Raw genomic sequence first — 23,420 nt, 5'->3', positions numbered from 1 at the left:
CACACATACAAGTTTCGTGATGTTAATCTCTCTAAGTTTGATTTCTTTTTTAAACTTTGAGTAATAATCTCTTATAGGTTCTATATAAACAAATATATTTTAATTTACTTTGTGTATAATATAGAACTATCATTCAATAAAATGACAGTAAATTTTTGGATGTCTTATTTTTAAAAGGATGGAATATATATAAATAAGTATTATAAAAATGTAAACACATGATTGTGTAAACCTCTTGTTAAAATAATTTATATAAAATGTTTATTAATGTCTGCTTTATTTTCATAATCATTATTCATATTAATTATTCTCATATGTAATATAGATTCAATTATCTCCTTTCTGAATTATGAAGATTAAATGAGATGATGTATGTAAATATACCTATTACAGTGTTCAATATCACTTGAATTTAAAATATCTGACTTTATATGTTTTATTTTGTAGCCATACTAAAATATTCATGAATGCTGTCTTCATCCTTTATTGTTCATAACATACACAGTTACATTATTACAGGGGATGTTATATAGGGACTAGTGTATTTAGAAGGTGAATGATTTCCTAAAATACTAAATGAACACTTGGGTTCTTCATTCATCCAATAAAGTTGTTATATAGAATAATGTTCCTTGGGGTTTAGAAATATCAGTGCTTTGTTTTGTCCAGATAAAGACTACCTTTAAAATTTGAGGATATTGGCCATTGTCTTCAACTGAGTTTATACAGAACACACAAAGTAACCTATTACAGGAAAGTACTGATTTATAAACAGGTCTAACTCATGAATCTCTATTGCATTTTCACCTAGCATTACTTTCAATTCCATACTTTACATATTCTGTGAGTATCCACCTTCTGTTTCTTCAGAATCTGGTTCCATATATAATCACTTAAGTTGGGCTTTAAACTTTCAGGCATAACTCTGTCCTATTTATGTATTTCTTCTCAGACCCAAATGACATATAAAATCACTCAATCTATATCATCTACTATTATCCATCTAAAACCAACTTTCTTGAAAGATACACCTTTTAACCCTGGATTTACATTTACTCAATGGTGTTTTAATTCTTGTTTAAATAAAAATTTAGGTAAAAACAACATAAGGAGATATAAATAGGGTAAGATACATTATAATTTCTAAATAAGTACTTCAAAAGTATACATTGGATTTAAAATATTTTCTCTGTAAAAACATTCTATTTAAAGGTTTGAAAGGTGAATTTGTAAGACATACAGTGGTATGTTTTCACTTCTTCTAATCACAGACACATTTCCAAGTTGTAACTCTTATTTTAATGGTAACCAAATCAAAGTTAACTAATTCTTCTGAGTTAACTTCAAAACACTACTCTACTCTATCATCTTCTTACTCTTGTCAATGTAGTTTTTACGTGAAGGGGTAACAAATAACTTTTTAATGAAGGGGTAGCCCTCATTTGTTGCATTTGCTGATTTTGTCTTACTACCTCAAACATAGCTACATTTTACCAGAGTGAAGTCACTAGAATTGAACTTGGGAAGAGATGAACATAATTACTTCTTTTAGGCAGCTATTGGCAGGCCCTAGCATATCACTGCCTTGATAATCTTATCTTTATCATAACATTGTTATTAAGAGGACAATAATTAGGGCTGGAGAGTGCTCTTAACCTCTCCCAAAGGTCCTGAATTTACTTCCCAGCAACCACATGGTGGCTCACAACAATCTATAATGTGATTGGATGCAGTCTTCTGGCATGAGGCACACATGAGGATACTGTATAAATAATAAATAAATAAATGTTTTTTAAAAGAGCAATAATTTTAGTGTCTCAACTTTTAAAATTATCTGCTCTTTTTGGATATAATGCTTTTAAGGGTGGAAAGAAGGGCATTAGGAATAGAGAGGTAGTTAAGTGGTAGAACACTTATTTATGTGCATATATGTATATAATATATATACACACATATGGGTTTAATACCTGCCCAGTATTCAAAAAATGAGTTATTTATAAGAAATGATAGATATAAAATAACCTATGTTAATATTTAAAACTTAAAATGAAATGAAAGTTCAATTTATTCAAAGCAGCAGATTTTATAGATACAAAGAATTGTAATTTTGTAAATTGTTACACATGATACTTTGTTTAAAAAAATAGTTTTTCTTCTCAGCCCATGGTGGGATTTACATAGCCACTTTCCCACCCTCTATGTTGGAATTTTGTCTGGTGAGAATGTAGTGTATGATGACTATTAATAGAAGGAGACTTGGTTTTGAATTTTTAGTGATGTGATCCCAGGTAGGCAGACCACATGCAACAATAGGCCTCAACCCCAAGACTAGCTTGGGAACATAAACTGGATTCCATGGGGAAAGATAAAAAAAGTTAAAAGGATTAATCTCAAAGTTGGGTGGGAATGAATGGGAGAATTGCAAATGTGGCAAGTGGAGAGGCTGAAGGGTATGGACATTTTCAAAATACAATTATGTGAAAGTTTCAAAGGATTTATTAAAACTGATTTTAACTAAATACTATGCATGTAGAATGTATTATAAATATATCCACTTATCCTTTCCCATCCATCTCACACTCAGATAGGTTTCCTTCTCACAAACCTACTCCTGTGTCTTTTTTGGCTGCTTGCTTTCTGTTTTTTCTTTTCTTTTTGTTATTATAATTACATCATTTCTCCTTTTCTTTCCTCACTCCAAATCATCCCATATATCCTTTCTTTCTCTTTCAATCCATGACTTCTTTTCTCATTAACTGCTATTACATATGTGCATTTGCATAAAATACATGTGTATATATGTTTGTGATTGTAACAGCTATGGAAAATATAGGAGACAATATTTCACGGATTTCCTCTCCATCCTCTGACTCTCTCAATCTTTCAAGCATCTGTACTGCCATGTTCCTTTTGTCTTGGAGGGGGTTTTACAAATGCCTCCTTTAGGCCTAAGTACTCAACACTCACTTATCCTTAGCAATTGTACAAGTTATATGACTCAGCTGTAGAGGAATTTAAACCCAGCAACATGGGTGCTCTGGCACAGGATCACATCCAAAGACCTTTTAGGTTTATGCGATCTGGCTGGAATGCAGACATTTCCTTAGTATACACCTTTAATCCTAAACAATGAAGGTAAAATTAGTTTGTAGAAGGAAGCAACCATGTTTTAAAGTGATGTCTAATTGAGGGGTAGACAATGTAACTAATCAGAGAAAGATTTGATAGAATGAGTCAGAAATAGGACACACCCAATTCTCTTGAGAACAAGGCAAGAAAAGAAGGCTACTTAAAAGCAGCACAGGGAGAGAGAAAAATGTCTTCTTTTAACTGAGAGTTAATTGCAGGGACAGTTTTAGAGATAAAGGTTACAGAGAGAACAATCTAGACACAGATGAAGACAGAATGAGCCAGAGAATAAGAAGGTGCCAGCAGAGTAAAGCATATTGTCAGAATTTGCTTGAGGCCAGGCAGAGCAATTCATTAAGGAGGTAAGAGAAGCCAGTTTGAGTCAGTCATCTTGGAGAGGAGTTTAGGGCAGTACAGCTGAGTTGAATCAGCCAGTGAGAGTTCAGAAAGAGCTAGAAAGGGTAGAGAGCATCTTTCATCAGTTTCGTCATCTGAGGAAATAAAAACAACATTTGTAGTGGTGGTTTGAATAAGAATGGCTCCCATAGACTCATATATTTCAATACTTGGTCACCAGGAAGTGGCATTATTTGAAAAGATTAGGAGGTGTGGCATTGTTGGAGGAAGTATGTCACTGGGGGTGAGCTTTGGGGTTTCAAAAGCCCATTTCAAGCTCAGATTCTCTTTTTTTCCTGCTGCTGCCTGTGGGTCCAGATGTAGAACTCTTAAGCTACTTCTGTAGCACTATATATGCTTGCCTGTAGCTATGATTCCCACTATGATAATAATGTACTAAACCTCTGATACCGTAAGCGCAATTAAGTGCTTTCTTTTATGAGTTGCAGCAATCATGGTGTCTCTTCATAGCAATAGAACACTGACTAAGAAACTTATCCAATGCTTAGTAGTCAGCCATGACATCACATCTGTACACATAAGCTTATACAGACTAAGCAGGTTGGATTTATGTAAAATTTATTATATATAATGTGGTGGTTTGAAGAAAAATGCCTCTATATGCCCACAGGGAGTGGCCCTAGTAGGAGGTGTGGTCTTTTGGGGGTGGGTGTGGCTTTGTTGGAGGGGTGGGCTTTGAGGTCCCAGGAGCTCAAGCCTGGCCAGTATGTGACTGTCACTTCCTGCTGCCTGGGGATCCAGATGTAGAACTCTTAACACCTTCTTCTCTAGGACCATGTCTGCCTATGTGCCACCATGATCTCTGCCACAATGACAATGTACTAAATCTCTGAACTGTAAGCCAGTCCCAATTAAATGTGTTGTTTTAATGAGTTATTGTGGTCATGGTGTCTCTTCTCAACGATAAAACCCTAACCAAGGTGGTGTGTGTGTGTGTGTGTGTGTATAAAAGGCCATGCATTTGAGAAAGAGCAGGGGTATGCATAGGAAGGGATAGAGAGAGGCACCAAAAAGGATGTGATTTTATTATAATTTCAAAAAATAAACATTTTTGTAAAAACTGTTTTCATATTTTACCTTAGCCCTGTCAAGTGACTAATATTAAGAAGAAGAAGAAAAAAAGACAAGTTATAGTGAGGATATAGGGAATGGGAAAGGCTCACACATACATAGTTGTTGGGTCTGTAAATTGTTGTAGCCATTGTGGAAATCAGTGTGGCTCTTCCTGAGAAACTTAGAAATAGACTCATCATATAATCTACTTATGCCACTCCTGGCAATATGACCAAAAGGACTTATTTCCTACAATATAGAGATGATGCTCATCCTTGTTCATAGTTGCTCTAGTCACAATAGCTAAGTCATGGAATTAGCACAGATGTCCACTTCTTGATGGTGAGCGAGAAATTTCTAATTGGACAAAATGCCCAGTCACTAGGAGGGAACCCACAGCTGATACTATATAACTAGCCAACTACCTGTCCTGGTGAAGCCATGGAACCAAGAGGAAAACTTCTACTGCCACTTTCCTAAATAAGTATAAATTTTAACTACACAGTTAAGTGTTGTTCTCACCATTCATCAAAGAACATTCTTTATGTAGCAGACAGAAACCATTACAGAAACACAAAGCTGGTCAAATTGCAGAGAACACTGACTATAGGGTGCTGAGCCTTACTACAACACAACCCCTACACTTAAGGCTTGAGGAACACCTTTGAAGAAAGTGTAAAGATTATAAGAGCCAGAATATCTGCACATCTGCTGTGCAATTGTGTCTATTAGAACACAAAATAAGTTAAGATGCATTTATATAATTATATATATGTATGTATATACATTCATGTACTAATATATATTTTTAAAACACACATATATGTATATATAAGAAATGGAGACCAAAAGTTCAACATGGAGTAGAGCAGAAAGAAGTAAGTAATAGAAGGATTGGATGAAGAAATTATGAAAGTCTCAAAAGTTAATTTAAAAAGTTATAAAGAAAGAAAGTATGGTACCTATATACTGTAAGTAAAACTAAAATTGAAAAATCAATAGGGAAATAAATGGTATTGAAAAATAATACACTGAGTGAAACAACCCCGACCCAGAGAGGTACATGCCATGTATTTTCATCCAAATGTAGATCTTAGTGTTGATTCTTTAGCTTTAACTTAGATTATTCATAGAATTCAGGAAACTAGAAAGAGATCATTCATGGGAGGGAAAAGAAAGGCCTTAAGGTAGAAGACATAATAGAACACTAGTGATATGAAGAGGAAAAAAATAATGGGGAGGAAGGAATAAGAAGGGAAATGAATGGCATGGTAAGGCAGAGGAGTGGGTTGGAAAAGAATTAACTGCTCTTTCTAAGCCAGCGCTCCATAAGGATGAAGCCATGTTCAGCTCAAGTGCCAAGACTGTGAGGCCCAATGGCCAAAAGCCAGAAGAGTTCGAATTTGGCATCCTCAGGCTCTGCTTGAGCTAGAGATGAACTCAGATCTCAAATCACAGCTGTGGGAACTCAACAACACTGCAGCCAAGGAAATTGAAGTTGGCGGTGGCCAGAAAGCTTTTATAATTTTTGTACCAGTTCCTCAGCTGAAATCTTTCCAGAAGATCGAAGTCCAGCTAGTTCGTGAATTGGAGAAAAAGTTTTGTGGGAAGCACATGGTCTATTACCCTGTAATACAGCTTGAAATCAGGGATGGTGGTACCTTCAGAAATATTTAGCTATTCTGTTTTTTTTTATTTTCATATGAAGTTGAGGATTGCTCTTTCATGGTCTGCAATGATTTATGTTGGAATTTTCATGGAAATTGCATTGAATCTGTAGCTTGCTTTTGATAAGATGGCCATTTTTACTGTGTTAATTCTACTGACCCATTAGCATAAGAGATTTTTCCATCTTCTGACATCTTATTCAATTTCTTTCTTCAGAGACAAGACTGAGGGAACAGCCAACCAAAGACCCATCCTATGGGAGAAAACCAATCCCTGATACTATTAATGTTACGCTGCTATGCTTGCAGACATGAACCTAGCATAAGTTCTCTGAGAGGCTTCATCCAGCGCCTGATGGAAACAGATTCAGAGACCTACAGCTAATCATTAGGCAGAGCTGGTGGAGTCCTATGGAAGAGTTGAGGGAATGATTGAAGCAGCAGGAGGGGTCAAGGACTCCCCAAGAACACCTTCAGAGTTATCTGACCTGGGCCTATGGGGGCTCATGGAGACTGAACCATTGACCAAAGAGCATGCATAGACTGGTTCTAGTCTCCATGCACATATGTAGCAGATAGACTGCTTGGGCTTCATGTGCATCCCCCAACATCTGGAGTAGGGGCTGTCTCTGACTCTCTTGTCTGCCTTTGGATCCCTTCCCTCTAACTGGGCTGCCTTGTCTGTCCTCAGTAGGAAAGGACATGCCTAGTTCTGCAGTGACTTGATATGCCAGGGCAGGTGCACACTCATGGGGGACCTCCCCCTTCTATGAGGAGAAGGAGAGGGGAGAATGGGGGGTGGCTGTATAAGGAGGAGGACTGGGAGGAGAGGAGAAGAGCTGAAATCAGGATATAAAGTAAATAAATTAATTAATTAAAAAGAGAAAATTTATTCTAACAGAAAAACATGATACGCATTTTTAGAAGAAAGATTTTTATCTTATTAATTGTTATGAGACATTCAAAACACTGTATATTTTTCTGGGTTTATTGTTGAAATCTGACTGCTACAAGTGATTCCTTTTGTCCACATGAATTTCACTGTAGACAGATATTCCTGATTATTTCCTCCCATCTTCAGGACAGTGTCTGAACACATTGAGGTTATCAAAGTTCCAGCTAAAAGCTGAGCATCTACCCTTATTTATTAGATCTGCCTTAGCATTAGTATGTCTATTTTACTTTCCCATAATTTGTTCTTTACATTTTTATTTCTCTCTTTATTAAGTTGCCTTGACTCCTAATCATTTTCTTGTTTGATGTGTCAAACTGACCTTGTTTGCATTTATTTGCTTGAGTCTCTATTTCCTTTCTTTTGGGGTTGATTTTTATGACTACTAAGCTTTTACTGCCAAATCTCTTTAACTAAACTCTTAAGTTTTGAAACTCAACTTGAATATTTCTTCATCTGCAATCTTGAATATTATCGTATGTTATTTTTCACAACTAGCTACAATTTGGACTTTATTTTCTGATTCTGGCTGTTAAGACCTTCCTGTTAGACACTTGCTTTCCTCAGGTGATTTCAGAACATTAATTCTATCTTTACTTAGCTCCAGTCCTTGAAGCCCTGACTCATTTTGCCAAATCTTAGCTCTTCAATTTGTATCTACTACCTGGTGCTGGAAATGACATGGTTGTTAAAGGTCATTTTCGAATGATCATCAACTCTATCGGATTGAAAGATATAATTTAGTAAATTATTAATCCATTGGCTTTAGGTAATTAATTCACTTTGTGCTTTCTTGTACTTTCCCCCACTTTTAAATAGTGATGCAAAAAAAGGTACAAATGATATGATGGTCTTTACTTCAAAAATAACTATTTTAACACTCTATATTTTTAGCCCATTCAAAAGTTTGAATGGCTCAGGACTTTTATTTCAACTGGTTGAGGTGCTTCTAATCACATCCTTTGGAAGCCAGAGGCAGAAGGATTGAGAGTTCAAGGGCAGCCTCAAATAAAGAGAGAAGCTTTCTCAAAAGAAGGACTAGATGTGTAGATAAGTAGTAGAGTACTTGTTAACCTGTGGTGGGTCTGAGATTGATCTGCCGCACTAGATAAAAAATTATTTACCCTTTGCCTTTCTGTTTCTAACCTTCACAGAACTCTACACACAGTTTAGCACAATTATCCTTCTGATTTTTTCATATTTATTTTATTTTATATGTGTGGCTCTTTTGCCTGCATGTATATCTGTGTGTACCATGTGTGTGCCTGGTGTCCACAGAGATGGGCATCAGATCCTCTGGAACCAAAGTTGCAGATATTTGTGAGCCATTATGTAGGTGCTAGGACTGAAACCTGTCAAGTTTATTTGGTTAGGGGATAAGATCGTTTTAGATCAACATAAAGAAGTTAAGTTATTAGAGTTGAGATAGGATAGATATTGAATTTCATTCAAAAATTTAGACCCAACAAGACAGGAAAGGCGGCAACTTCAAGCTGGGCAAATACAAAGAGCCAAACCATTTATAAACATATATAGAAATCATGATTCTCATGATTGTCACATGGTTCTCCCTGCTGTAGGTAGTTTGTTTTATACATATGTAATAAAATAAATATATTTTTAAAAAAGAAATGCATCCAGAACTTTTAACCACTGAGCCATAGCTATATACTGTTGCTATGCTTATTATATTGCTATTTTGTTTGCTATTCATGTGAATGGCAAAGCATTAATTTGGATGATTCTTCAGATATCTTTTCCTTTTTGGCCAAAAGTATCTCAAATATAATTCTTTTATTTTGAAATGAGAACTACTTACTGGTCCTTTCAAATACTTTATATCTTCTAGTTTCTTTATGGATAGATGGTATGACAGAACAAATCTTAAATATTTGGCTATATGTTGGTGTGGATCAGAGGGGGGATGATTTAAAGCATTCTGAGATGGCCCACACTTTGCAGTGCTTAGTAAGTAACCAATTCTTTCTTTGACATTTTTTTCTGTACCAGTAACACTATTATGAACTAAATAATTCACTATGTATAAAATCTCAAGTCATTTAACATGAGAATTATTTCATTAGAATCTATTCATTACAGAAAGTGTACAGGAAATGTATAACATCTCTCCTTCTTTAATAGATACTAGTCAATTCTCCTGTGTATGGAGAAACTGAATGTCACATTATCAAAACTATCCACAATGCTTCTTGTTGAAAATTACTTCAGAATTTAAATAAACATTATCAAATCTCTCCAACTACTAAGTTTCCTTTCCCAGAACAATAATATTAAGGTGACTCCTGAAGGCGATTAAGGTAAGTCTGCTGCTACAGGTATGGTAAAATGCTACAATACATTTCTGTAGGGTTGATAAGAATTTACATTTTGTAGTGTCTGAGAATGGAAGACATTGAGAAATCTAGAGTTGGGTGTGGTTTGAATTATGTTTGATAAAAATTGTCAGAGCTTTTCATGGATCTTTGATTTGAGATTGAGAAGCTTTGAACCACAGCTTTTGGTGGCTTTTAATTGAATCAAAGTATTCTATTTCCCAAGGCTTTTATTATCAGCCTATCCAATCTCACACTAGTTCTTACTATTGGCCAAGTTGGTTTAATCCACAGTATACATATTTACTTCTCTACTCTTGTTTATTCCTTTCCCCCCTTTAAGACATTTGTTTCTTCTTATCTTAACCAACAGCTAAATTAAAATATTAACATAGAATGCTTCCCCAGTTCCCATCTTACTGATGCTTTCATTCATAAAACAATGTAGATCTTAGTTAATGATAGGACATATAATCATGTATTTTATTTTATTGTTGTCAATTTATTGCATGCTAATTCTATCTTCCAAATGGTGTCCCAAATTCTTCAATAGTAACTAACCAATAAATTCTCTCTCTCTCATGACATCCAGCTAATTTGGGTAATGCATCAAGTGACTAAATCAAGTGCTGATTTAACTCCCCCCTCCCCCCCCATAACAGTGATCACCCAGGTAAGTTTTTTGATTTTTTGTTTTTGTTTTGTTTTTGTTTTTGTTTTTTGCAAAACAGGAATTAAGTGAAGGTAGTCCATTTCTTGCCTTAGTCACCATAGTCAACCCAGTCACAACTGAGCACACTTGTTTTTTATTGGAAAAATTCCAAAGGGTCCTTGGTAACCTTTTTGACTTTAAGAACAAGCTTATATACCTGTCAGTTGAACCCTTACACTATAATTTAGTTTTGGTAATGGGAAACAATTTTGCTCAAAGCAAATCTCAAGTTTGAAAACAAGGCATCACTTGACTTAAATGATTGCCATGAAACTTCTATAGGCACAGGGATGCTGAATGTGCACAGCTATCCAGGGAGAGAAGTACTGAGAGGCCTCACAATAGATCCAGCAGAAAAGTGCTTGGAAGAGCCAAGCCCGCTACAGGAAGTCATCTCTCCTCCCCCTCCCTCCCCACTCTTGGGTTCTGGGCTGAGGCCAGGGACTGTCCGGAGCTGATCTCGGGCTCCCATTGGCCGCTGTCTTTTGTGACGTCACGATCATGATGAGAATTGATGATCGGACACGCTGATTTCATTGTCTGAGGCGGCAGTGACGACCCACGAAAAATCTCTCGGAATCCGACTGCTCTGGCCCTGGTCTCATCTTGGATCCTCTTATCTCTTCAGTGACCGCACCACGCCCGAGGTAAGCGCCTAACCTGGGTGGCTGTGAAGGGCAGAGGACGACTTTCAAGACACGGGGACAATGTGCCCAGTAGGGGGCCCGTAGGGTCTGTGGCCTAAAAAATACTGCCAATAAATTGGTGCTGCTTCTGAGAAGCCAACTGCCTCTACCCTCCTAGCAAAGGCTTGCAAGAGCGTGAAATTAGAAAGCAGCTGAGGATGGGGCTACTGTGGGGATTGCCTCACAGTGCAGGACCTTGCTCTGAAAGAGGGCGATGGCTGGGGCATACTATTGGCTTGATAGTAAGAGAAACTGGATCCTCTGTTTCTGAAGAAAGAACAGGATTGAATTCTACCACTTCTAGATTTCACTGGACAGTAGATTTCTCATAGCCCCACTCAAACGCACCGTGGACGCTGCGCCTGCGCCTCAACACCCTGATTAGAGGGGAGGGGGGCGGTTCACTGCAGGGAGAATGGGCATGGAAATTGCGCAGGCGCCTTTTCCCTTTAGCTGAAGGGGGAGGGGCTGAGCTCTGTCTGAACTGAATAAGGGAAAGGTTAGGGATTTGGCCTTGAGATATTTCAAGTGCCATTTGAAGTGCAGGGATCTGCCACTGTTTTTGCATTTGGCCTACTGAGTGTACTCAGCATCAAAATGAACCTGAGTAAAATGTATTTCTCTGAGTCTCCCAAATGATGTTCCAAATTACTGAATAGCATAGCAAACCGAAGCGCTGAAGATTGAAAGTTGGATTTATTTGAAAAACTAGTGTGTTCTTTGCCCCATCCCAAACTTTTAATCTAAGTATCTGGAAATTAAGAATTTGCTTTCTCAAACTTATCAGGTTCATAAAGTGAAGGTCTCATCAAATATTGGCCCATTTTCCTTTGAATGTCTTCTTATGCCATCTTCACCTACTCTGAAATGCCATCTCTTATTCTCTTCTAGTAACCAAAGGTGCGCCCTAGCCAGTACATACCTTTCACCCCACAAGACTACTTGTCTATGAACACTATTTCAATATTGCTTTCTCTAATAAGGATATTCTTGGCTTCCTAATATCTATGTTCCCAAGACACTTTATCTACTATTCAAATCCAGACTCCACTTGGTTTGAAAAAGAACCTCAATCTAGCCCTTTTGAATAGTAACACCTTTTCTTCAGTGTATATTTCCCTAAAGTTTCTTGAACGATTTTGTGTGAACAATAGCTTCTTTATTTTTGCTTCTCACACCACTATTCTACATAATTTAAATCTTGTCCCCCTTGAAAGCTCTATTCAAATTATGCTTCCTATATGTGCCTTTCAAGTGTAACTCAATGGCTATACAGTCACCTATCCTAAAATTTTCACATCTATTCCTTTTTTGTCACTTTGCTCTACCCTGTTGTCTACCACCTTATTTTGTGCAGTATGTGTGTGTATGTGTGCGCGTGCACGTGTGCACACATGCACATGTGCATTGTTGTTATGTACTCTTTTAGTGAACTTTGTAGCCTTAGGCATTGGGAACAGACCAACAAGTTCTTTATCATCTTCCCACACAGCTGGCTGAATAAAGAAAAGGGCTATAGCCATTTAACAGCTTTTCTTCCTTAGAAAAACAAATTCCCTGGGGAGCTAATGAATATTGTTTTGGAGAGAATTATACACACATAAAGTTTAGTCATCATTAGTCAGGCAAGGACTCCTCTGGTGACTAAGAAAACCTGACTGTGAGTCAGGCAAAAGGCATAATGGAGATACCTGTTTTGTGAGTGGCTTTCAAATATACCATGTTTTAATAAACAAGACCAAAGGACCATTGCCTCAGAAGTAAATTTGTTTGAAATTTGGAACATTGGAAAGACACTGCTTAGAGATATTCGATCACTCTATACTTCTTTCTGATCACATTGTATCATGAATCCTTTCTGGAAAAGTCTGCTGTTAATCACTGTTTATTGCATTCTACTTTAAATTGCTATATTAGATTGACTACCCTTTATAGTTTTCTTTTGACAACTGATCAGCATGATGGTTGTCACAGTTGTGTATACATACATACATACATACATACATACATACATACATACATATTCACTTGGGATTAAAATTCAATTGTTCCACAGAGCAGAACTTTTGCTTGAATGATAGTGTAATCATAGTTATTATAGAGTTTTGGGTTTTTGTTTTGTTTTTGTTTTGTTTTTTTAGATAAATAGTTTTCTTTTTTCAATCCCTGCTTCATTTTGGGCACTATGTAAATACTTTTTCAACGTTGTGGTTTGAGACAATAGCTTAAAAGCAATTGAGAAGGCTAGATAATTTATGGATTTAAAGGGGTTATTGTAAGAGAACTATGAATGTTATTTATTATTAGGGAATGTTTTTATACCCTGACCTTTTCTCCTGTTACATAAATTATGGAGTTCTTTCAAAGAAGTTTTAGCTTGTAGACAACAAGTATAATAAGTAATATGATTCCCTTAGATGTTTATTTGCACACCAATAGACAGAATGAGTCAGCTAGGCAACTATGAATAAAATGTGGGCCTTAAGATCGAAATATTCTTTGAATACTCTTGAAAGGAGATGTTGTAATCAAATTACTCAAAAGCAAAGAAAAAGATTTATTTAAACTTAAAGAAAAAGAGGCAGGGTGTGGTGTCGCACACCTTTAATCCCAGCATTCAGAAGGCAAGGCCAGCCTGGTCTACAAAGTGAGTACAGGGCACCCAAGGCTACACAGAGAAACCCTGTCTCAGGAAAAAAAAAGATCAATTTAGCCAGATGGTAGTGGCATACGCCTTTAATCCCAGAACTTGGGAGGCAGAGGCATGTGGATCTCCATGAGTTCGAGGCCAACCTGGCCTACAGAATGAGTTCCAGCACAGCCAGAGCTGTTACACAGAGAAAGCCTGTCTCGAAAAACCAAAAACACAAAAATCCAAAACTAAACCAAAACAAAACAAAAAAACAAACAAAAAAAGAAAGATAGAAAGAGAAAGGAGCTGGGCATGGTGATGCACGCCTTCCTTTAATCCCAGAACTCAGAAGGGAGAGGCAGGTGGATTGCTGTGAGTTCAAGACCAGCCTAGTCTACAAATCGAGTCCAGGAGAGCCAAGGCTACACAGAGAAACCCTGTCTCAGGAAAAAAAAAAAAAAAAAAGAAAGAAAGAAAGAAAAAGAAAGGTGCTGTAACAGCTAGGGCTGAGATTTGGGTCAGTGTTAGAGTACTAGCTTAGTAAAATTAGATCCAGAGTTTGGTCCCCAGCAATACACACACACACACACACACACACACACACACACACACACACACACACACAGCTGGAACATTTAACATATTGAGAAACAGTTACCAGCGTCTTGGAACCTTTCCAGTCGTAAGTAATACCAAAGCAATAATTTAAAACTTATCTGTGTAAATAAAGTCATCCTTGTGCCAGCTAGTGAGAAAACTGCCAGAATTAGATTTTTAAAATCTATGTATACTGTAACTGGATACTTGATATTATACCACGTCAGTCAGTCAAACAATACATTTTACATCTTCATCATGTGAAGGTGTACAAGAGTAGTTGCTCTACTTTCTTGATCCTCTATTATTTTACAGCTAGCTTTATAATCAATTGAATTGATCAAGATAATTTGCTCCTTTTCTTTGGCAGAGAGACAAAAATTTCAGGAAACTTATCTCCTTAGTTTCTCTTCCCTTGGAATGGGAGAGATTTCTTTTGATGTGCTTTAAGCACTCTTGCAAATATATGACTTATATATCCCAGTAAAAGTTTTTCCAATGTAGACAGATATTTGGGGGGGGATGTGTTTGTGCAAGGTCATGCAATTAGTAAGTGGCAGATCATGGACATAAAGAAGTGTTATTTTAGACTAAACACGTCTTTGTTAAAACTCACTTTGTTTTTCAAATGTTTGTACATATATGTGTTTGTGTATATGCCCACTAACTTCTCTCTTTCTGAATTTGTAAAGTCTATGAAATTTCCATGTTTTTCTCAATGGATACATTTTTCTTACATATACAAAAAGCTGAGACTTAGGGGAAAGAGGTCATATGAACCTTCAATGGTGTCAAATGGCATAAAGTAATAGACTCATATTCTTTACTATGTCAAAGCAACTAATGGTAAACAGATTCCCTCATGGAGTTTTATGAATCAATGCATTATAAGATTATATGCTTTCAACTACACTAATTTATTGCTTTAATACTTTGTTATTTGGTTAGCTGGATGTACCTATTGTGTATTTTATGATTGAGTAGCTGCAACATTTGAGAAAGTAATTATCTCAGACCTATCTTCAAAGTAGCTTTGCCCTTTCATAGACTAACAACTTTCTGTGTCAAAATCTTCACAAAAGAGCATGATTGGTAGAAACCTAATAAACTCTAAAATATGGAAGAAGAGATATGTTCTTCATTAGTGGGAAGTATTACATTAGATAATCTGATTTTTCAGCCTTGAACATCTCTCCTCTTCTAAGACAGTAGTATAACCACTTGAGTTATTTTTAAATATAAGTTACTTATTTTGTTTAGAACCCCACCCTTATATTTATTACTGACAAATGATATCACATTCATGAATGTATTGGAAAAGTCTGTGTCTACATCATTTCTAGTTAGAAGAAAAAAACACTTCAGATTTACCTCCAGCATTTTAAAATAATTTATCAGTTAATTTACTTTTCTGGTTGGGTTTGGTGTATTTTTGTCTACTAAATCTTTGATAGCTAAAAATGTTCCATGGAATGGATGTATGGCTGTCTTGGAAAGGACGTAGAAACTGCAAATCTGTATTCTAATCCAGATAAAAGCTCATCATCTGTACTTTTAGCAAGATCCCTCAGGTGATCTATATTCACAATAACATCTGAGAAACCCACTTGGAGATCAAAGTCAGAATTTCTTCACTATCTAGACTTTTGAAAGCTGGTGATCATAGACAAAAACTGAATTTCTTTTTGTCCTCTTATACAACTGTACAGAAATATGTAATCAAAGTATTTTCATTGTTCATTACCTGCCTAATCTATATAAGCTTCCATCCATCATGGAGTTGATACTTTTTTATTAGAAGAATAGCTATAGCTATTTACGAAATTACATTGTTGAGTTTGGATGAATCCTCTTACTTTGATGATTGCAGTCTCATCACCACTAAAATGATATTTATTGTTATACTTGACTCATAAACAGAATCAACACAGTCACAAAAAGCATATACATAGATGTATTGGGGATCTTCAAGCATATTAAATGGAGAAACTAAACAGTTTTTCTGTTTGTTGATGGAGTATAGTATCATAAAATTAGTATTTTAAGATAGAATTAATTTGGTATTGTAGAATACTGTAGCTTCAGCACTTGCAAGACAGAGACAGAAGAATCACAAGTTTGAAGCCAATACTGGCTTCTTAGCAAGATCTTGCATTGAAATAAACAAAATAATAATAATAATGATGATGATAATAATAGTAATAATAATATGCATTTGTTGTGAAAGTGATATTTATCAGGTGATTCTCACTGTATTAAAGTAATTTGTCAATAGAATTTCCATTTGTGGCATTCTAGGAAAGAAGCCATTTCCTTGCTTCTCCCAACTGTTGTAAGTTATCTACATTTTCTTGTCTTATAGCCTTTTTTTTTTTTTTTTTATCTTAGAGCTGGCAATGTTTGATTAGGTCTCAGATGTCTCATCATTCTTGATACTGTTATGGCTTCATCTTCATATTTAAGGACCTTTATGATCACCATATTTATCCCACTCAGATAATGCGGAATAATTTATGACTATCAACTACCAATATTTATTTGATCTGCAATCTTAATATTCTTTAACTATGTAATCTAATATTTTCAAGTTTCAGGAATTCAGGGATGAACATCTTGTTTGTGGTAAAAGACATTATTTGACCTAATATAAAAATTGGTAATTCTTTTGGTTCTTAAATGATGTTAACACTTAATCTTGTTATCTTAATTTTGAATTAAGTAGTAATGAGGCTTGAATTATGCCCACCACTCATATCTCAAAATTCTAATCCTTGGCATCTCGGAATGTAAATGTATCTGTAAATAAAACCAGCGTAGATGAGTTATATAGATAAAGAAATATAAATTCATTCTGGACTAGAGAGGGCATGTAATCCTATATGACTGGTGTCCATAAAAAGTGAGACATATTGGGATGTCAAAAAATACTCAGATGACAAAAGATAATGTCATCGGAGTATACACATGATATCAACAAATCATGAATGGAGACCTGGAACAGATCTTTCTTTCACGTTCTTCAAAAAATAATGAACTAACCTAAGATGATGTGGAGGGTGTGGTTCAGTGTGGTCCTAATATGTGCAAGGGCCTGTGTTCCGTGCTAAACACTTCTCTCTCTAAAAGGATCCTAATATCCCTATTGCAGTTTGTTAAACTTATGAACTATAACATGATACATTTTAGTGATAAAGTTAGCCAGGGTGTGATTTTCCCCCACTTTTTTAGATCAGCTTAAACAAATTTAGTTACTCAAGACTGTCATTTAAGATATATAAAAATATTTATTTAATAGTTTTGTGTCCTATAATACCCTCAGTTTTGACAAAGGAATCTAGACATTAAAGAGTTTATGGTGTGTATTAGATATTTTTGGTAAAACAAGTTCTGAAATATGTTACTTTATATCTCTGGTCTTTAGTTTCCTGATGATACCACAATCTTATTTATTATAATATAAGGTTACTTCTAACTTTTTAACTCTATGATTCTATTATTTTACTAACTTATTAAATCTATGCATCAATAGAAAGTACCAAGTGCAGGCCAATTCCTCAAGCTCTTGTAAAATCTTCAGAATGCTGCGTCAACTGGACCTTTTCCAGTACTTTACTACCCTCTTTCTAACTTTCTGTTTTCCCTTGAAGTATAAACATTGTACTGAGAAACATTATTTGAACTCTCTTGACCTTTTTAAAATTTATTTAAGATTCATTTTCCAGCTTGACATGAGGGTTCATACCTGTAGTCCCAGCACTTGAGAAACTGAAACAGGATTGTTCAATGATTGCTTGGGATACCTACTAAGATTCTGTCTCAAAAGACAAAACAACACACACACACACACACACACACACACACACACACACACAGAGCACTTTCACACACACAGGTACACATACACTCACACACAGAATTATTGTAAAAACAAAATATATGTTCAAAAACATAGCATATTAATGGTCTTATGCATAAAGTGTATAGTTTGATCCTTTTACCTGCATTAAATATGAATGATAAAATAGCATTTGCTGAATATTGTCAAGATTAGACCAGGGATAGAATATTCTGTAGATTCAGATCTGGTTTGTTTACCACAAAGGAATAAAATTATAATGAGTCAAAAACATATCATCTGTATAACAATATTCCTTACTGTTATATATATATATATATATATATATATATATATATATATATATATGAATATATAGCCAAGAGTAAATGACAAGAAAAACATTAGGAGTTAATGCTATTGAATATATACATGATTATAATGTGGCAATGACACATATGCTCAATTTTAATTTTACAAGCTTGGAATAGGACAGTATTTCTAAAACTGAGGCTTATAGATACTGTAGTAAGTCCAATGAATTGCTTTGCTTTCAAATGTCTGAAAAATGATTTTTTTAAACTTAGAAGTTTTAGTTCACTGATAATAAAAGAAAATGCCTGTGTGTACATACACAACACAGAGAAAGATATATACTTCCTTATTTCTGTGTATAAAGACAAAAACTTCTGTCTTATAGTTGTAAACAACTGAAAGACAATCACTGTACTAAGAATTGAGTACCTTGAGGTAGAATACCTTAGACTCAAAGAAATTTTAATCTCTTTAGAAAAGACTATGTTTCTAGTTTTGGTTGTCTCTTTCAAATGAACATTGAACAAGTGCCTTTAAGGATAAGGATGTAGCGCAGTTGGTAGAGTGCTTGCCCAACATTGATAAGACCCTAGATAAGGTACTTACCATCACACCAAACTAAGCCTGTTTACAAGTGATTGCAAGTTCAGTACTTGGGAGGTAGAGACTAGAAGAACAGAAATTCAATGTCACCCTTGGCTACACAACCTGAGCATGAGAAAAAAAAACAAACAAAATAGAAATGTCTTTCTTACCCATGGCTATTGAACTCAGAACTGTTTGCTTAAGAGGCTTTTAAGTAAGGAAGTACTTTCTCAGTTTATGAAAATGTGTCTGAAGATAATTATTTGTTATTTAAATGACAATGATTATATATGTATTATATACTTTTAACTTACAGTGTTTAGGGAAACACAATCTCTATGTAGCCAAGCTTGAACTTCAGCTAATGGACCTCTTGTCTTAATTCCCCAAAGTTCTGGAATTAAATATGTACACCACAACATCTTACCAACATGATGTTCTAATATATGTACATACTGGAATACATAAATCTAATTAACATACATATACCTTACTTACTGTTTTTGTTCTGAGAACTCTTACAATTTATATTCTATCATCTTTAAAGTAAATAATCCATTATTAACTACAGTCATGATATATGATAGATCTCTTGAATTACTCCTTTTACCTATATGACAAGTTCTATCTTTTCATCAATATCTACCCACCATCTACACAATTCCAATTATGGTTTTATGAATTCAACTTTTTTGGATTCCATATATAAACAAAATCATGCAGTATTGTTTTTCCTATTCTTGGCTTATTTCACTTAGCATAATTTCCCCCACTTCCATCCATGTTGTTGCAAATAGCAAGATTTCCTTCTGTTTTAAGGTTTAATAATATGTCATTTCATAGATATACACACTTCCTTGATTTAGACATCCATTTATGGGCACTCAGGTTGAGTTCACTGTATCTTGGCTACTGTGAATAGTTCTATAATGACACAGAAGTGCATATGCTAATTTCATTTCCTTGGATATATACTTACTAATGGTATTACTGAATCAATACAACAGTAATATTTTTAAGTTTTCAAGGAGACTTCATACCATATTTTATAATAGATGTATAAATTTTACTCTTTACCAACAGTTAATTTGAGTTCTCCTTTTTTGAGGGAAATAAATCTGTTTAGGTAAAAATATGTGTCTGTTTGTATACTCTTTGTCCACTATATATCTGTGCACTTATACAATGTCACTTACTTACCACTAGGTGGTGTGCTTTGAGGGACTCTTCTTAAATCCTAAAGAAGAGCTTGTGTATGGAAATGTTTTCCCCACTAGGATTTTGTAGAGTTTTATAAATCAGAAACAGGAGATAGAAGAAATAGATAGTACAGTTTCTCTTATCAAGACAAAGCTACCTTTAACGTAAACTGTGCAAATCTGATTCAGGAAACGTCTAAAGAACATTTAAGTAAAGAAATATGACGCTAACCTTTAAAAACTAATTTTATCCACCAACAAAAAATTTCTTCTGGTAGTAGGGTAAGAAGAGAAATTGGATGAAGTTATATGGATTAAAAATTTTGAGAAAGAATGATTAAGAACAGACTTCCAGTATAATACAAGGGAGAAAGGTTTTCCTTGCAGTTTGTTTAGGGATAACATTGCAGAAAGAAGCATAATTTAATGATGAAAAATGTATGAATCAAGGTGCTGGATTAGTTTATGAGGTGTTACTATTAATCACAAAATATTAATTTCATATGTTCTGTATATGGATGGGCTGTAGATTCATGTGAAATCAGAGCTAAAGATACAGCAAGATTACTCATATATTATAACCTTATTTATGTTTCTTCCTTGTGCTGGAATATTTGTTTGAAAATAATTTTTCTCCTTTTTATAATAGTATGAATTTTATTATCCAAATATAGTTTATAGACAGTTTAATTTTACCATTAACACATGACAAATGCTAATGTCTTCAAAGCTGATAAATGATTATTGATGAAGCATTTTGAGATCTAGGGATTTACTTGCTGACACATTTTCCTACCTTGGAACACGATTTTTCTAAATTCTTTAGACTTTAAGCATTAGAGCTGGACATGGTGGCTCATATTGGTAATCCTAGCACTCAGAAAGTTAAGGTATGAGTATTGCCATTAATTTTTTAAAATTTTTTTATTAATTTATTCTTGTTACATCTCAATGTTTACCCATCCCTTGTATCCTCCCATTCCTCCCTCCCTCCCATTTTCCCATTACTCCCCTCCCCTATGACTGTTCCTGAGGGGGATTTCCTCCCCCTGTATATGCTCATAGGGTATCAAGTCTCTTCTTGGTTACCTGCTGTCCTTCCTCTGAGTGCCACCAGGTCTCCCCCTCCAGGGAACATAGTCAAATATGAGGCACCAGACTACGTGAGAAAGTCATACCCCACTCTCCACTCAAGTGTGGAGAATGTTCTGACCATTGGCTAGATCTGGGTAGGGGTTTAAAGCTTACCGCCTCTATTGTCCTTGGCTGGTGCCTTAGTTTGAGCGGGACCCCTGGGCCCAAATCTGCCTATCATAATGTTCTACTTGTAACCTCAGCATTTGGAATTATCCAATTGCTAAAATTCAGAAAAACAGAAAATATGAAAAGCAGGAAAAAGGATGGAGCACTACACTTTATGAGATGCCTCACTGCAAACAAGCTAGAAGGCAGTGAAGCCACACCATTTGAGAACTTAAAGAAAATATAGCCTGTGGCTTGGAAATGTAGCTCAGTTAATAAAGTGCTTGTCTAACATGCATGAGGCTCTGTGTTCAATTTCGAGTACTGTATAAACCATATGTGCTGGAGCACATTTTTAATCTTGGCACTCAGGAGTTAAATAACGACAAAAGGATAGGAAGTTCAAGTTCAGCCTCCAACACATAGAAAGTTTGAAATCTTGCTGGCCTACATGAAACTCTCAAAAATCCTGAAATGGTAGCCTACAAGATGACTTAGCTGGTTGGCTTTGTGCACAGACCTGGCTACCTGTTTCTGGATCCCACAAGGTGGCAGGAGAGAACTAACTCTAGAGAGCTGTTCTCTGATTTCCAGGCATATAGAGAGTGGCTGGGAGGGAAAGGCGGAAAGCACGGAATGAGGGAAGGAAAGAGGAAGAAAAAGAAGTTTTTAAAACCTTAAACGTTAAAAATAAGTAAATGAATACAAATGCAATGAAATGTAGTTCTTAGCTACAAAGTGAGTCCTTGGCTACAGATGGAGTCCAAGGTTAGCCTAGGATACATGAGAATCTGTTTTGGAAAAAAAATCAATCCGAATTCCTTATCAAAAACGTCAAAGCAAAATAAATGTATTTTTGCTTATGCAAGAGAAAATATTTCTAAAATGTTCCAGCAGCAGGTGCACAATAACAAGGATGTTAAAGTCCTTTTTAAAAAAGACAAAAATGATAGCAAATTGAAATATGGAATGTGTAACAGTAAAAACAATACTAGAAATAGTACATTTGTAGATAAAAAATGAAAGATCTTTTTCATTTTAGGAATCATAGTATGACAGCACTCTTTATTTTTTTTAATGAAAATTTATTGAAATCTTTAAAACAATAATAAGAAGCTGTTTTACAACAGAATAAAGGCTAGTGGCAAGAGAAATTAAAGTATATCATTGGAAGCATATTCAGTGTGATGTAATATGATATAACTTAACATGGCAGTGAATTCAAAAGGTGTGCCACCATCTCCAAAGAATTTACTAATATAAGAAAACAAAGAATGATGAGCCAGTAAGTTAGAATCATGAAAACATTGAATGAATACAAAAATTCATTAAAGAAACAGAATGGGTAGAACAAATACACAAATAGGAAACAAGTAGAAATATTTTATACTTAAACTCAACCAAATAATATTTATATCAATTAAAAATCTGTCAAATTGTGCACCCTAAAAAGCAGAAGCTATATCAGATAAAGAATAATTCAAAAGAAAATATATTTTTACATATAAAGATGACGGTTCATATTAATAAAGGGATCAACTAATTAAAAGAACATAAAAGGTTTAAACAATTTATAGCAAATAATAGCACTCTAAAATTTGAAATAAAAGCATAAAAAAGAAACAATGACAAATCATATTCTGAAAGCTTAATTACCTTTTCTTAGTATTTGCTATAAATGTAGAGTCAAAAACCAACTACTTTTTAAAGACTTAAATGGAACTCTCAGTAAACTGGACTTAGTTGATTAGTACACGCCATGAAAAAATAACAAAATATATGTTATTATAAAATGCACATAGAAATTTGATCAACATGGACCATAGTTGGGGATATAAAACTGTCAAAAAAGTAACTCCAAGAAAGTATGTTCTCAGGTCATAATACAATGAAACTAAAAGTCAATAAATGAAATACTTGGGAGCTCTCTAAATTTTTGGAAACAGAACTTTACACCCACTACAAAGAAAAAGAAGGAAATATCATTTAAAGGCAGAAATACGTGAAACTGAAAAAAAGAATTAAAAAAGCCAATTTGCTATTTTTTTAGAAAAGAATATACTATA

General features: G+C 35.0%; 1 protein-coding gene across 2 annotated transcripts in view; it reads left to right on the top strand.

Moving 5' to 3' along the window:
- Positions 1 to 10,755: 10,755 nt before the first annotated feature.
- Positions 10,756 to 23,420, top strand: part of Hdx (highly divergent homeobox) — a 111,469-nt gene continuing 98,804 nt past the window's right edge. For both annotated transcript variants that reach the window (XM_051142412.1, XM_051142411.1), the window contains exon 1: positions 10,756 to 10,910. The gene's annotated coding sequence lies outside the window, so the exon portion shown is untranslated. The remainder of the gene's footprint in view (positions 10,911 to 23,420) is intronic.

This window comes from Acomys russatus, chromosome X (genome assembly GCF_903995435.1).
Source record: "Acomys russatus chromosome X, mAcoRus1.1, whole genome shotgun sequence".
NCBI classification, from domain to species: Eukaryota; Metazoa; Chordata; class Mammalia; order Rodentia; family Muridae; genus Acomys; species Acomys russatus.
Note: the sequence above shows the minus strand (reverse complement) of the source record. Positions and strands in the feature narration are given on the sequence as shown.